A 10,490-nucleotide genomic window follows, 5' to 3' on the forward strand; every position below is an offset into this window, starting at 1 on the left:
GAGGACATGGAACAACTGATATCATTGCTGATGTGAGATGGACTTTGGCTCAAAGTAAAGAATACCAGAAAGATGTTTACTTATGTTTTATTGACTATGCAAAGGCATTTGATTGTGTGGATCATAACAAATTATGGGTAACATTGAGAAGAATGGGAATGTCAGAGCACTTAATTGTACTCATGAGGAACCTGTACATAGACCAAGAGGCTGTCATTCAAACAGAACAAGGGGACACCGCATGGTTTAAAATCAAGAAGGGAGTGTGTCAGGGTTGTATCCTTTCACCATACTTATTTAATCTATATGCTGAACAAATCATCAGAGAAGCTGGACTACATGAAGGAGAACCTGGCATCAGAACTGGAGGAAGAATCATTAACAACCTGCAATACCCTGATGACACAACTTTGCTTATTGAAAGTGAAGATGACTTGGAGCACTTGCTGATGAAGATTGAAGAATACAATCTGCAGTATGGATTATATCTTAATATAAAGAAAACAAAAATCCTCACAACTGGACCTATAAGGATAAATGGAGAAAAGATTGAAGTTGTGAAATACTTCACAGTGCTTGGTTTTACAATCAACACCATGGAAGCAGCAGTTAGGATATCAGATGAAATATGTTGTTGTTGTTGTTGTTATGTACCGTCAAGTTGGACCCGACACATGGTGACCCCTCCTTGGGTTGCCGAGGCAGTATCACTATGGAAGTAGATTATCCAACCTTCCTTCCAAGGAGTGGCTGGTGGGTTTGAACCGCCAGCCTTCTGGTTAGCCATCAAGTGCTGTGGGCACTATGCTACCAGAGCTCCTACAGTCTCATGTAGTCTAGTACAAATAAAATGATTTTATGGTTTTGCCAACCATTACTCTCAGTATTGTTTATCCTAAGATTTTACCCTAGCAAGTCTTGATTTTTCAGAGTCTGGATGACACATTTCTGAAAGGAGCAAACTTCACAGGCCTGGAAGGTAATCTATACATTAATTGAACTCAGAATAGAAGAATATACTAACAGAGTCAAAACAGCCTAATCAGTGTCTATAACAGAGTTTTTACATATATCTTGACAGAATTGCCAATTAGAAGAAAAAAAAATTACTATATTCCTGTGTATATAAAACTTAGACAAATTCAAAGCTTTTTTGATGTCAAGTTGATTCCAATTCATATGTTACAGAGCAAAACGGAAGTCCATAGGGTATTCTTGGCTGTAATCTTCACAGAAGTAGACTGTCATGTCTTTCTTTCGAGGTATCACTTTGTGGCTTTGAAACACCAAATTTTAGGGTAAACTTCAAGCACAAACTTGTGTGGACCACTCAGGGGCCTTAAATTAGACAAAAGATACCTTAAATAACAACAAAGATCAAATACATTGACACTACAAAATTTTTATTTTCATGTGCATGTGGAAAATTATTATTATTATTATTATTGGTAATTAGCCAATTTTGAAAGTTACTTAGAATTCTTTCCAAACTAAATACATCGAAGTCCATTCATTGGTCTCAAGAGCTGGTAGTTGGTATCAAACGATTTGTTATTTTTCAAAGAGTGGATCTAGTGTGCAGTTGATTATTATTCAGGATAGCATGTGATGTGCCTTCCAATAATTTTCTTAGACCTTGATCCAACCAGAAGCCTTGCCAGAAGTCCTAGTGACATTGTGTTTTCCTAAAAAGTCTTCCTTTGATCATCTACACAACTTTAGCTTGAATTCTCATCATATTAATTCAACACCAAATGCTTTTAATTATATTGATTTTCTCTGAAATTATTACTAATTTAATAACAAGATTTTGAAATTTTGTGTATGAGTTCTCAATACTGATGTGAAGTACAATTTGACCCCAAATTTAAATCAATAAAAAGAAACACATATTGTAATCAAGTGGTTTTCCATTCCATAAATACAAGTTATTTCTTTCTCAGACTGATTCTTACATGGTTTTATAGGCATTTCTGGCTGTTCTGACTTATACATAGAATCATTTCTAGGTAGTGAATCATTATTAACATCACTTCTTTGTTCACACACTGATACAAAAATTCATGCTTGTGATATTGAAAAGAGACATCAAGAAATTTATTCACACATTTTGTCTCTTCTATTCACTTTAATATTTAGTGATAAATTCTTAATTAAAATACAAAAACACTGAAAACTCATTAATAAGTTTTTTAAAATTATTAAATCAGAATTACAATGCATTTTTATAAGCAATAGCATCCACGTAGCATAATAAATCCATCAGACTTCTGTAAAGGAAAAATTCAGAAAATCTTTTTGACCAAAGCTGGATGATTGACTTTGACTCAACTCTTGCTGAATTAAACTATTCTTACTCATCTGCCTGCCTGGGAATCTATTTGCTCAGATTGAAAGTTAATTTCCTTTAAAAACTCCTGATATCGGGCTGTGTTAATTCCCAGAAGTCATAAAAACTAACATTATCTCTCTATGCTCAAGCCAGAATGTACAAGAAATACGCTCTAAGGAATGGAATCTTGGCACAGGTGTCTTTTGCACAAACTAGGCCCAAGAAATATTTCTTCATGACAAAGATGTGATAAAGAGAATTGTTTGAAAGGCATGGGAGTCCGCTTTACCCAAAGTTTTCCAGTTCCCTTAAAATGTTCCCTGTTTCAGGGAAATGAGATCCTAACACCAAGAGAAGTTTTCACATATTCTTAAGGCATTTGGTTGAAGCTGTATAAACATCCACCAGTGATGTTTGATGTTTTATGATCCCACCTGAAAGCTATATACTTAAGATCAAAAACCTCTGTAATTATTTTCTGAAAATCACTGTCATTCTCTATCCAATTATCCAGCAGAGACCTTTTCTTTATCTCATTCTCCTTATGACTTCAACCAAAGACTAACCAATCAAACAACTGTATTACAATTTCTTTGTTCCATGGACTATATATGCTAGATGGAAGTTATTAGTTTGAAGCATTTGTTCTCACTTATGTGGACTAGGAGCTCTGGTAGTGTAGTGCCTAAGGCACTTGCCTGCTAACCAGAAGGCTAGCGGTTCAAACTCCCCAGCCACTCCTCAGAAGGAAGGTTGGGCGATCTACTTCTGTAGTGATATTGCCTCGGAAACCCAAGGAGGTGTCACTATGAGTTGGGTCTGACTCGATAGCACATAACAACTACAACAACATTGTATTCCTGTATCTGGATTTCTTTTGTCCTTTTTCTGAATAAATTCTCTTAACTTTATTTTTTCTGACTGAATTTTTTCTTATAATACTTCTAATCTTCCTAAAGCTCAGAGTAATCACCAATGACTGTTCAGAGTAGCCATGCTGTCCATCCTACATGGACCAAACTCACAAAGTAAAAAAATGCTTCTCAGGTGACACTGTAATAGAAAATCTACAATGAGAATGAACTAATGAAGAAATAGTATGAATTATAATATTAATCTTACCACTTAACCTAGTATTGAACTGTGGATCAAATATATAGCATACTTTCAAAAACAGAGTGTCCATGTTGGTGTATTCCTTCTGAGTATCACCTTTGCCTAAAACTATCATCAAAAATACCAGAAACATGACATGTTTTGAAAGAGAATCATGTAAAATTAGATTTGTAGGATTAAGAGACAAGAGTGCAGTATTAGAGCAACTTTGATTAAATCAACTCTAATTGTTAAATAATTTCATTTGATGTCTACCATCTTTCACTTGGAACTGAAAATCCTTCTCATCAGGTTAACTAATGCCCTGTTCATATCCTTATTATAAGGGTATAGATGAAGGGGTTGAGGGTAGGAATACATAGAAGAGAACCATGAACTTGGGCTGGTCCCTTGTGATAGATGAAGGAGGCTGAAGGTACATGCTAATGGATGGGCCATAAAATAAAATTAAAACAAACAAACAAACAAACTACAATCAGGTGGGAAGAACATGTCCAAAAGGCCTTTTTCCTTCCATCAGAAGTCTTAATCTTCAGCACAGCATGTCAATACAAGCACAGGAAGCAAGAATTAAGCAGAGTGGAACAGCTAACATAAAAATGCATACCACTGAGGATGTGACCTCATTAGCACTCTTTTTACCACAGGCGGTCTTTATCAGAATAGGAATTTCACAAACTAAATGATCCAGTTTGTTGAGAACACCAAGTGGCACATGTAATGTAACAGAGGCCCGTGCATTCCACTTAGCCACTCATTGGATATTGGTAGGATCCAGGTTCACTAATTCATAATCAGGATGTAGTATAGAGGCCTCTAGATGGCCACATAGTGATGCAAACACATAATAGCCAAGAGCAGACATGCCGCATCACCCATTATGTTAAAAAGTTGAAGCTGAACCTTACAGAGTATGTCAGCAGACGTCACAAAGAGAGGAATCTCTATACAAGGATGGTCAGCAAAGCTTAGTAGAATAAATTCTTCAGTGTGGCATTCATGAATTAGTGACATTATCATTAACATATTTCATCTGCAATAGGAAGCAGCAAGGAAGATAAAAAGAGTTATGAATAATGACCAAACATGAATATACATTGATCACCCATTAATAGAAGATGGGATGAAGTAATTTGAGAAAATAAGGGATCTGGTGCCAGGTGGCCTAATTGCCCTTCATGACACTAGAAATTAAAGGCACTCACTTTAAACAACCTGACCATTTCTGAAATGGAATTTCCTTCCTTGTAAATGGCAATAATTATTTCTGTGGGTTGTGGTGAGGATCTAAATGAAAATAGATGTGAATGTATTTGGGAAACTCCAAAGTAATGGTTTTGAACTTTGTTATCAACATCAACTGAGGAGGCTGTTAAAGTGCAAGTTATTGGTTCTTATATCAGGTATGTGTGAAAGAGTTGGTGTATGAACAGTGCCAGGAATCACATGACTCATTTACATAAACACTGCTACAAAGCAGTTTCAAGAGCAGTAAAGGTGTTGAGGTAGCTATAAAAGAAGAAAATGAGGTCTGACAGTGCTGTGGCTAAAGCACTTGACTGCTAACTGGAAGGTTGGCAATAAGCATGCACTAGTGGTGTAGTAGGAGCTCTGGTAGCGTAGTGCCTAAAGCACTTGACTGCTAACCAGAAGGCTGGTGATTCAAACCCACCAGCCACTCCTTGGAAGGAAGATGGGGCAATCTACTTCCATACTGATACTGCCTCAGAATCCCAAGGAGGGATCACTATGAATTGGGTCAGACTCCATGGCACATAACAACAACAAAAATAGTAGTGTAGTGCCTAAGGCATTTGACTGCTAACTAGAAGGCTGGTGGTTCAATACCATTAGCCATTCCTCAGAAGGAAGATTGGGCTATCTACTTTGGTAGTGATACTGACTTGGAAACCCAAGCAGGGGTCGCTATGAGTCAGATCCAACTCAATGGCAGTGAGTTTGGCTGGATTAGTTTATCCACTGCAGGGAAGAAAGATGTGGCAATCTGCTTCCATAAAGATTTACAATATTGGAAATCCTATGGGACAATTCTACTCTGTTTTATAGAATAGATTTGTGTTTTGGTTACCTCTGTGCTGCTTTAACAGAAAATACCATAAATGAGATGCTTTAACAAACAAGAGTTTATTCTCTTACAATTTTTGAGTTTAGAAGTCCGAGTTCAAAGTGCCAGGCTCTAGGTTCTGGGTGAAAGCCCCTAGACCTTGGGTTTCAGCTCTACCTCTTCTCCCAGCCCACCAAAGCTGGAGGTTTTTCTTCACTCAGATAGCTTCTGACTGCTGAGACTGACAAGCCCAAGATTGAAAAATAAAATGACATAATCCTGACAGTAGCAAACCACATGACAGTCTATTGTTTCAAGTCCTGAAAAAGTCTGAAGATTGTCAGGGCAACATGGCAAGGTGCCAAAAAATGACTGAGCCACATGCAGGGTCCAAGCATGCCATACATTGGAGATCTTCCTCAAAGTTGCTTCTTATATACTGGAAGCAGCCCACATCCCTAAAACAGCTACTCAGCTGCTCCAGTAGATTCCACCATGGAGCTAATTACCAATCTCACCATGGAGAATAACTACATCTGCTGCCCAGCCACTCAACTAGGCCCAGCCAAATTGATATACAACCTAAACTACCACAACTTTATAGCAGTGGATTATTTTATTTAAAAAAAAGGAGGGGGAGCTCTGATGGCATTGTGCCTAAGGCATTTGACTGCTAGCCAAAAGGCTAGCAGTTCAAACTCACCAGCCACTCCACGGAAGGCAGTTGGGGCATCTACTTCCATAAAGATTTGCAAAAGATGAGGAGAAATCCTAGAGCTAAAACAGTTATAAAAATAGCTCTGTCCAACCTTTTCGAGTTAGTTGACTAATTATGTCATCTCTGTAAGGAATAAGAAAGGAGCTCTAGAGGTGCAGTGCATAAGGCATGAAAAACGTTGTCAGTTCAAACACAGCAGCTACTCTATGGAAGGAAGAAGAAGCAATCTACTTCTGTAAAACTTTACAGCCTTGGAAAACCAATGAGGGTCCCAAGGAGTCAAAATCATCTCAGTGGCAGTAAGTTTAGTTTGATTTTATAGGGAGTACAAAGGGCTTGCTTTAAACACTATCTTAGCTGTGTAGAATTAAACTAGAAACTGAAAAACACTGTTAGCCTCAATTTCTTCAAGTACAAAATGAAAAAATTGGACATACTCAAAAAGTTGTTTTCAGGTATATATTTCCTTCATGAATATTGCATTCAAACTTTGGAAATTTGATCTCTCAGGTTAAATTTTAGCTAATTTATCTATTGTATAGGGATTTTGTACTTTGGAGTGAGTTTATTATCCTGTTGTACATAAGAGTTTGCAAATATATTTGTAACTCCAATGAATTGCTATTAGGAGAGAAGTCCATATCCTGGTTCAGGCTCAGAGACTGTTCTAGTACAGAAATATTTTTTAATTTTTTGGTTTATGTCCTTTGTTTGTTAGTTTAATAAAGGGTGCGTTGACATGAAAAAATTACGTGGCCAAATGAAGAAGCATTTTGAGAAAGGTGAAGCAGGTAGTGAGTTTTTTATTCATAATGTGTTTTATGAACTCCATAATCTTCCCAAAATGGTGTATATTCAGAAATTCAAATGGGAATTTCAAATAGTACACCCCAGTGACAAAATTCTGAGTTACTCTGCCAGTCACTTAGTGACATAATGGTCACATATTATATTTGTAGAGGTATTAATTAGAATTTTCACATTCTTTATTTTATGATATCCTCTAAACTACCCTGTGAAGGATCACACAAAGCTACTGAGAGCTAAGGTGTGAACACCTCTGGTTATGCGCTTTCTAGGATAGTAGTGTGCATTAATAATCAAACATCAATTCTAGCTAATCCTTAATCCCAACATTGCAAAACATATTTTTACATGGATCAACTCATTTAATTCCCACCATCAAACCTTATAGGAGCTTTGGTAGCATAGTGCCTAAGGCACTTGACTGCTAACCAGAAGGCTGGGAGTTCAAACACACCCTCCTCAGAAGGAAGGTTGGGCAATCTACTTCTGTATTGATACTGCCTCGGAAACCCAAGGAGGGGTCACTATGAGTCAGGTCCGACTCGACAGCCAATAACAACAACAACAACATCAAACCTTATGACATAGGAAATTTTAATACCCATATTTCAAGATGTTAAACATTGGTATAGTTTGCTAATAAGTGGGGAAGCTTTAAAGATGAAAAGGCAATGCCTTCCAAGACTTATTGAAGTAATGAGATGATTAATTCAGAGCTTCAAGATTCCAGAGAAAGCATCTTTACACCAAGGGTGTTTAGGGAACGAATGTTGCTCCTTACACCTTATTTGACCTTGACTTTATTCAAAATGTTATATAAATGCACAGAATTTAAAAACACATTGTGGGGCAAAATCATAAATACGACCAGGCTTACTTGTTTGATAAAGTACCTGAGACTATGGCCCTTTGACATCCTCAAGCTAGGAACTGAATTTAACCTTCATGAGGGAACTGGTAGCCAAATGATAGACCTATAAGGGGAACAGGAATTCAGGGAGGTATTAATTCATTAGAAGAATCAAGCATATGAGATCAAAAGGACAGCATTTTATGAGGAATAGAGCTAGGAAGGTGGGAGAGGATGAGAAGGAAAGACAAAAGAAGGGGTTAGTGTAGGAAGGAAGTGAGAATAATGCTGTTACACTGTGAGATTGCAGTTAATGTCACAAAACAGAATGTGTATGGATTGTAGAATGGAAAATCAATTTCCTCTGTAAACTTTCATCCTAATCATAAATAAATAAATCAAAGAAGAATATTATGAGCAAAGTTCTTTTATAGGTGAAAATTGTATGATATAGATGGGAAATGAAATAAAAGTTTGGTATAAATTAATTTGATTGTTAACATGAACATTCTAAAAATTCCAATCTAAAAACATATATCAAGCAAATGGCACAAAAAAAGAGCAGGAGTGGCAAAATTGATTTCTGATAAAATTGACTTTAAGACATCAACCACCATAAGAGACAAGGAAGGACATTATATAGTGATTAAACGATCAATTGAACAAGAAGATATAACCATAATAATTATCTATGGAGCCAATAAAAAGGCCCCAAAATGCATAAGTCAGACTTTAAAAGAGTTGAAAAGGCAAATAGATGACTCCACGGTCATAGTAGGAAACTTTAATACACCACTTTCAATGAAAGATAGAACAACTGGAAAGAAACTTAACAAAGATGCAGACAAGCTAAACAATACAAGCCACCAACTTGACCTTATAGACATCTACAGAGCACTTCACCAAACAACAGCACAATATACATTCTTTTCGAGTGCGCATGGAACATTTTCCATGATAGACCATATGCTAGGCCATAAAGGAAGCCTTAAAAAATTTAAAAATATTGAAACACAGCAAAGCATCTTCTCAGATCACAATGCTATCAAATTAGAAATCAACAATGGGAAGATCATAGGAAAAGAGCAAACACATGGAAACTGAACAACACCCTCCTCAAAAATGACTGGGTAATAGAAGAAATAAAAATTGAAATTAAAAAATTCCTTGAATCAAATGAGAGTCAAAACAAAACATACCAAAATCTTTGGGACACAGCAAAAGCAGTGCTCAGAGGCCAATCGATAGCAATAAATGCACACATTGAAAAAGAAGAAAGAGCCAAAATCAACCTTTAAACCATCTTCTCCAACAAATAGAAGAACAGCAAGAAAACCCTACAGTCACCAGAAGAAAGGAAATAATAAAGATTTAAGCCAAAATCAATGAAACAGAAAATAGAAAGACAATAGAAAAAAACAAGACTAGAAGTTTTATTTTTGAAAACATTAATAAAATTGAAAAACCGTTATCAAATTTAACAAAAAAAAAGAGGGAGGGAATACAAATAACACAAACAAGAAAAACATGAGCAACATCACTAAAGAGCCAACTGAAATAAAAAGGATAATAGCAGGATACTACGAAGAACTGTACTGCAACAAACTTGAAAATCTGGAAAAAATGAACAGATTTCTAGAAACACACACCTTATCTAAACTAACACAGACTGATGTGGAAAAGTTGAACAGATACATTACAAAAAAAGAAATTGGATATGTCATAGAAAATTACCAACAGAAAAAAGCCCTGGTCCAGACGGTTTCAGTGGAGAATTCTACCGAACATTCAGAGAACTCACAACAATCTTAATCAAACTATTCCAAAACAAGGAAAAGGATGGAATCCTCCCAAATTCATTTTTTGATGCAAGCATAACCTTGATATCAAAACCAGGCAAAGACATCACTCAAAAGGAAAACTGCAGACCAGTATCCCTCATGAATATAGATGCAAACATCTTCAAAAAAAATCCTCGCTAATAGACTCCAACAACATATCAAAAAAGTCATTCATTATGACCAAGGGAGGTTCATATCAGGTACGCATGTATGGTTGAACATTAAAAAAACAACCAATGTCATCCACAACATAAATAAAACAAAGGGGAAGAACCATATGATCAAATCAATTGGTGCAGAGAAGGCATTTGATAAACTCCAACATTCATTCTTGATCAAAACTCTCAGCAAAATAGGACTAGAAGGGACATTCCCCAACATTATAAAGGGCATCTATGCAAAACCAACAGCCAACATTATTCTTAATGAAGAGAGACTGAAAACATTCCCCTTGAGAACAGGAACCAGACAAGGATGGCCTTATCACCACTTCTATTCAACATTGTACTGGGAGTCCTAGCGAGGGCAATAAGGCAAGAAAGGGAAATGAAAGGCATTCAAATTGGTAAGGAAGAAGTCAAACTATCCCTATTTGCTGCTGATATGATCCTATACCTAGAACCCAAGAGACTCAGTCAAAACTCTATAGGAACTAATTGAGGGATTTAGCATCATGGCAGAATACATGATCAACATCCAAAAATCAGCTGGACTCCTCTACACCAGGAAAGAGATTGATGAAAAAGAAATAAGGAAATCAA

The 10,490-nt window shown here is 36.4% G+C and overlaps 1 pseudogene; it reads right to left on the reverse strand.

Annotated features, from left to right (window-relative positions):
* Positions 1–3,709: 3,709 nt before the first annotated feature.
* Positions 3,710–10,490, reverse strand: part of LOC122151670 — a 48,314-nt pseudogene continuing 41,533 nt past the window's right edge.

This window comes from Orycteropus afer, unplaced genomic scaffold (assembly GCF_000298275.1).
Source record: "Orycteropus afer afer isolate SDZICR_OR568_19922 unplaced genomic scaffold, OryAfe1.0 scaffold00632, whole genome shotgun sequence".
In the NCBI taxonomy this organism is placed as follows: Eukaryota; Metazoa; Chordata; class Mammalia; order Tubulidentata; family Orycteropodidae; genus Orycteropus; species Orycteropus afer.